General features: G+C 42.9%; 1 protein-coding gene across 2 annotated transcripts in view; it reads right to left on the reverse strand.

The window, feature by feature from the left end:
- ripor2 (RHO family interacting cell polarization regulator 2) overlaps positions 1 to 6,035 on the reverse strand; it is a 95,707-nt gene extending 89,672 nt beyond the window's left edge. For both annotated transcript variants that reach the window (XM_078539229.1, XM_078539227.1), the window contains exon 1: positions 5,956 to 6,035. The gene's annotated coding sequence lies outside the window, so the exon portion shown is untranslated. The remainder of the gene's footprint in view (positions 1 to 5,955) is intronic.
- Positions 6,036 to 6,295: the final 260 nt, after the last annotated feature.

Here is a 6,295-nt window from a genome sequence, read left to right on the forward strand (position 1 = left end):
TTCCCAGAAGGAATTAAGAAAGCAGCTGTGAGCACTGTGTATTAGTATCGGGCACTCCTAGCCTTTATCCACCACATGCAGTGCCACTTAATCACTTCTCCCTTTCAATGCCACATTTCTCGAGTCCTGGGAAACTCATGCTGGAAGCACTAATTCCAAAGAGCTGACAAAATCTGAGGCATGGAGCCTTATTTAAATATTATAACTACCACCCCACCTCTCCAGCACGGGTTACTGGCCCACAACAGTTAAACAGAAAGTAGACACACTTATAGGTCGTTGGTGTCAGGTTTACCAGTTCCAACAATTTAACCCACCCCAACCAGTGCTGGGAAGGTGGTTAAAACAGCCCACTAAATTTGGCTTTTAAAGATGGGAATGACAAAGGGAAATGTGGAGTTTTGAAACCTAGTGAAAAATTGGTTTGTGTGATGAATCTTGATTTCAACACAGTGAGGAGGAAGTGTGTGTCGATCAGTTTTTTTGCAGCTTCACATAAACAAGAGATACGATCGGTATTGATAAGATAGCAAGAGAAAAGAGAGGCTGTGTTGGAAGGAAAGAGGCCAAAGGAGAGGGGAATCGTCCAAAAGGTGATCAGTATTATGAATGTATAGATGATGAGGATGCTGTGAGCAAGATAAACAATTCAGCGTTTGAAATACAAAGTGGTACTTGTAAAGGAGAAAGGAGCAACAACATACATATAATGGGAACAGGTTGAGGTGTGACTGTGAGGTCTTCAGAGTGGCATTCATTACATCACTTGGTGTTAATGGAAAGCTAAAGTCCTGTGAGACAGACGCTTTCATGAATTTTTATCCTCTCCTGTTATGAGTCAGCTGATCTAATCACTGACATCTGAACTCAATTACCATCCACAGATAAATCCATTCTTCACATGGCACATGAGGTTAGGATGCAACAAGGTTATACAGTAAGATCAAAGACTTATGTGTAATAGTAATGATCTCTATCTTATTTACACTTCATTAAAAAAACAATATCATAGGTCAGGTAGAGTTATGCTTCATACGGGAATTCTGTTCATCTGTAAAAGAGGCATTCATGTTGATTGTCATTGTACATGGACATACATTGGTCTGCATTGTGGATGAAAAGCATTACTGCTCCCAACTCTACCTCCCACTGGTGCTTCAGCCCCTCCCCACCTCTGTAACCTCCTCCAGTTCTACAACCCTCCTCCACTTCCAAAACCCTCATCCACTTCTACAATCCTCCCCAACTCCACAACCCCTCTCACCAAATCCAACAACCCACTCCAGCTTCACAACCCTCTTCCAGTTCTAGACCCTCCTGCAACTCAGGCCCCTCAGTGCCTGTCAAATACTGCCTCAATGTCAAGGGCAATCACTGTCACCTCCCTTCTGGAATTTAGCTCTTTTGTCCATATTAGGACCAAGGCTGCGATGAGGTCTGGAGTTGAATGGTGCTGGCAGAACCAAAACTGTGCTTCAGTGAGTAAGTGCTGCTTGATAGCACTGTTGACTACTCCTTCCATCACTTTGTTGATGATTGAGTGTAGGCTGATGGAGTGGTAATTGGCCATATTTGTCCTATTTTTTGTGCTCAGGACACACCAAGGTACTTTGTTAGGCAGATGTCTGTGTTGAAGCTATACTGGAACAGCTTAGTGCTATAGGCATGGCTAGTTCTGGAATAATTCTTCAGCGCTACAGCCAGGATATTTTTGAGGCCCATCGCCTTTCTTGTGTCCAGTGCACTCTGCCCTTTCTTGACATTATGTAGAGTGAATCAAATTGGCTGAAGACTGGCCCCTCCGATGATAGGGACCTCAGGAAAAGGTTGAGATGTATCATCCACTCAACACTTCTGGCTGAAGATGGTTGTGAAAGCTTCAGACTTGTCTTTAGCATGACTTGCTGGGACTCCCCCATCATTGAACATAGGGACATTTATGACTCAATGTGGTAGGATTTGATCTGAGCTTTTAGTTGTGGACTCTTAAAGGTGCCTATTGTATACTGCTTTTGCTGTTTAACATGATGCATGTAACATTGTAGCTTCACTTTATTTTCAGGTATGTCTGCATTTCAGAAAGCAGAAAATTGCGCAGGTCAGGTTTTCCTGAGCCTACACGAAAATCCAGCCTGTTGTCTCCCTAGACTAGCCCCTCAGAAACCTTTCAAAGAGGGGTACTGCCAAAGGACTGAGAGGAGAAGGGAAGAGAGAAATAATAAGTCCTTTAAAACAGAAAAAAAAGTTTTGATTTGCATACAAACAACTTTGAAAACATCAGTGCAGGATGTTCATAGACATGCTGTGTACACTGATTACACATGACTAAGAAACTTGCTAATTTGCTAAGTTTGTCTTTTCATGACTATTACTGAAAAGAGAAACATTTTTTTGCTGAAGCTTTTCATCTTGCACTCATCAGGACAATTTGCAAGAAAATGCCAATGTCATTTCTTTAATTCATTCAGAGCATGTGGGCTTCGCTGGCTAGGCAGTATTTATTGCCCGTCCCTAGTTACTCTTGAGGTGGTGGTGGTGAGCTGCCTTCTTGAACCGCTGCAGTCCATGTGGTGTAGATACACCCACAGTGCTGTTAGGAAGGGAGTTCCAGGATTTTAACCCAGTGACAGTGAAGGAACTGTGATATATTTCCAAGTCAGGATGGTGAGTGACTTGGAGGGGAACTTCTAGGTGGTGGTGTTCCCATCTATCTGCTGCCCTTGTCCTTCTAGATGGTAGTGGTCGTGGGTTTGGAAGGTGCTGTCTAAGAAGCCTTGGTGAATTCCTGCAATGCATCTTGTAGACTGTACATACTGTCGCTACTGTGCGTCGGTGGTGGAGGGGGCGAATGTTTGTGGATGTGGTGCCAATCAAGCGGGCCGCTTTGTCCTGGATTGTGTCAAGCTTCTTGAGTGTTGGGAGCTGCACTCATCCAGGCAAGTGGGGAGTATTCCATCACACTCCTGACTTGTGCCTTGTAGATGGTGGACAGGCTTTGGGGAGTCAAGAGGTGGGTTACTCGTCACACGATTCCTAGCTTCCGACCTGCTCTTGTAGCCACAGTATTTATATGGCTAGTCCAGTTCAGTTTCTGGTCAATGGTAACCCCCAGGATCTTGATAGTGGGGCATTCAGTGATGGTAATGCCAGTGAACATCAAGGGATGATTCTCTCTTGTTGGAGATGGTCATGGCCTGACACTTGTGTGGTGCAAATGTTACTTGCCACTTGTCAGCCCAAGCCTGGATATTGTCCAGGTCTTGTTGCATTTGGACATGGACTGCTTCAGTATCTGAGTCATCGCAAATGGTGCTGAACGTTGTGCAATCATCAGCGAACATCCCCACTTCTGACCTTATGATGGAAGGAAGGTCATTGATGAAGCAGCTGAAGATGGTTGGGCCAAGGACACTACCCTGAGGAACTCCTGCAATGATGTCCAGCAGTTGAGATAACTGACCTCCAATAACCACAACCATCTTCCTTTGTGCTAGGTATGACTCCAACCAATGGAGAGTTTTCCCCCTGATTCCCATTGACTCCAGTTTTGCTAGGGCTCCTTGATGCCGCACTCTGTCAAATGCGGCCTTGATGTGAAGGGCAGTCACTCTCACCTCACCTCTGGCATTCAGCTCTTTTGTCCATGTTTGAACCAAGGCTGTAATGAGGTCGAGAGCTGAGGGGAGTCAGGGGAAACAACAAATTTATTCTGTATGAGAAGAGAGTGCTGATTGGTTGGTAAGTGGAATCTGATTGGTAGAGGCGTTGCCATGGAGAATGCACAAGTTGATGGTGACTAACAGCTAACAGCCAAGCATTGTTTGAAATTTTAACCAGGCAGTTTGACTCTAATTGGTCAAGACATTGTTCAAGGGAATGAACCAGCAAATGCAGTCACTTATTTTGTTTCGCTGAAACTGGCTAAACATAACAGTGCGACAAGGAAATGAATCTGCAAAAATAGTTTGAACTGTTGTTCTGTGAACTTTGGTGGAAAGAAGATGGGGCACGGTGAAAAATTAGCTATCAATTGGCTACTAGTCCATTTTATGCTGCTGCCAGAGACCAATTTCACCCCCTGAGCATCTAAAATAATAACACCACTCCCTACAGGGAGAGTGGAGGAGTCATAAGCAGCATGCACTGTATAACTGGTTCATCATTATTGGACAAACACATTAAAAGCTTTTAGAATTTAAATCTGCTTTATTTCCTAAGATTTTTCCCAAAATTTTATGCTGTTTCTTTCTTCATTCTAAAATTTTCCCTCATCCTTCCTCATATGGATGTGGACACTGATATCAGGGTACAGTTCTATCGATCACAGAAGTTATCTTTGTACCCCTCTGGACTAGCAACTCTTTGTGTAGGAGTTCAGAACGTTAAGAGTCAGTAAATAATTTAACCAAGGGAGTCAGCATGTGCCAAGGCAAGTTTTGCACTGCTCTGACATCCCAAAGCTGCATAACTGCCAGGAATGGGTCAGGGATGGCAGCCTAGTTGGTTTTTTCATTCCCTAGGCTAGGTGCCCTGATGTCAATTATGGTGCCCACACTGAAACCTTGATTGAGATCTATTGGACCACACACTGAGGATCAAATCTGGAGTTGTCTGCTCTAAATGGTTCAGTTTTACATCCTTCAGGGTCCCCCAGAACCATTGGCATCCAACGTTTCCTATGGTCTCCATCTGCATCTCAGTGTAGTATTGGGACTCTATGAGAGGGATATTTAATTGCATGCCAAAGATGCCTCCTTGAGACTTCCTTCTGTGCCATGATAACTTATAGTCTAAAAAATGGTCCTGACTTTCTAGCTGAGTTCTCTTAATCTCCTGCCCTAACTGTAGGGTAGATTGGCCAAACCGCAGACAAATGGTCCATTTAGTTATTTTTGTCATTTCTTCAGCAATTCGACCAATCTCCCACCAGAGCTGCAGCTGGAAATTGAGTAAATTCTTCCTCTCCCCAAGAAATTTCTAATGATCACATCAGTCTGCTGGGACACCATCAGGACCAGAATTACAGAATAGCCCTGCTTGCATGTATATACAAATGCACACACCTGCGTTGCACACGCATGTACATATACACACATTCACTCAGTCAGTATCCTTGAAATTCCTACTGGGCACCATTGTGGGACCACCATCACCATAAGTGGTTCAGTGGTGCAAAGAGAAGGCTCATCCCTATCTTCTCAGGATCTCAAGGTATAAATGTGGTCTTACCAGCAGCACCTGTATCCTGGGAACAAATCATGGCTCAAAAAAACACACACATATTTTTGCAAGCACAAATATGTAGATGTGCACATGCACACATGGAGATACAAATACACAAACACACAAATACACATGCATAGTCACACTTCTTTGCAATGCTTACTACAATATAGGTGAAGGCTCACAACATCCTTAACAAAATTGAAATTAGATCACTACATACTGGCCAGCCACATTGCAACAAACAAATAAACCGCTCAAATAATTCTTAGTAAAATACTGATAAGTGTATCAAACAGGCCTGAGAAGAACACGATGTGCAGTATATTCTTGTACAATGCTTCTTTACAAATATGAGTATCTAATCTTGTAGCCCATGTTACTGAAAAAAATCTATATAGCACACATGAAGGCAGTATTAAGGAAACAAACTAAACCTCAGAACAATCTTCTTTGCATCACATGGAGTAAACACAACTACCCTGTTATTATGCTGTTTATGTTACCAAGCCACTATTGTTATCCCAAAGGGTTAATTACAGGTCCTAGAGAGTGGCCTGTTTTATTAAAGTAATGACAATTGATGCAAGGTAGTTTAGAAGTCAAAGTTGTTTTTCTCCTCTATTTTATGATCAATACTTCTGCTAATACATTAAAGGCTCTTAAACATGAATATAAAGCAAATGATTCAAGATCTATAATCTGACACACAAGGTGTCTGTACTACATTACCCGAAGTGGCATCCGTGTCTTCATGAACACGTCTGCACTTGAGCTGGTGCAACAGTCTGCAGCTGCCCTGCTAGCCGAGACTCTTGAGTTATTTATAGTGCTAAATTTATCCATTCCTCGTCATTTCCTCCTCACAATTTCAGCAAATGAAAGATAACTGGGGCTTCTGCTTCTGAGTTGCTTTATAATGCAAAGACCGTGAATATGACAACAAAGTGTTTTTTTTCTCAGCTGGTGGCCATTGAGCTGCTTCAATAAAAGTGGCTGGAATTAAAGAGACAATTTTTCACTTTTTTGCTCCTGCAGAGCATCACATATCAGGGGATAAAGCTGACTTAGG

The sequence above is a fragment of the Cetorhinus maximus genome, chromosome 3 (genome assembly GCF_964194155.1).
Source record: "Cetorhinus maximus chromosome 3, sCetMax3.hap1.1, whole genome shotgun sequence".
NCBI lineage: Eukaryota > Metazoa > Chordata > Chondrichthyes > Lamniformes > Cetorhinidae > Cetorhinus > Cetorhinus maximus.